The following is a 533-nucleotide window of genomic DNA, read 5'->3' on the forward strand; positions in this document are numbered from 1 at the left end:
GTCAAATGTCAGGTACAGAAATTGAAATCAAAAGTTTAAAAACACTACAGTTTTCTTTTCATAAATAAAATATTGATTAATCCTCATTAAATTTACGAAAGATATTCAGTCAGCTAATGATTTTCTTTGGTTCTTTGATTAACATTAATGATAGGCAGCACGTTTATTAGACACTGTCTCTTTAACACCGAACACACACAGATCTAAAAATACTGTTACACATGCGTTTTCTGTTTACGTTCACTTTAGACAAAAAAACGGCTGTGTTTATGATGATATACCGACGGCTTTCGTGCATACTGGTCGATAAATGTGAAAGAGAAGTCAGTTCTGGCCCGGAACAAGCTTTGTGGAAATGCACGGAACAGTTCGAGAACGGACTCGGGTCGGGAACCCGCATCGGGACCACTGTTCTCTGTGCTCGCGCTTCAGATGTGTGCGCTGCACGCAAACAGTGTGCAAGTTCTTTCCCTTCCTGCACTTAAATAGTTTAAAATCACATTAAAATGCGAACGCGGGAATCGTTAAGCGGA

Source organism: Sinocyclocheilus rhinocerous, unplaced genomic scaffold (assembly GCF_001515625.1).
Source record: "Sinocyclocheilus rhinocerous isolate Xijiao unplaced genomic scaffold, SAMN03320098_v1.1 scaffold116, whole genome shotgun sequence".
NCBI lineage: Eukaryota > Metazoa > Chordata > Actinopteri > Cypriniformes > Cyprinidae > Sinocyclocheilus > Sinocyclocheilus rhinocerous.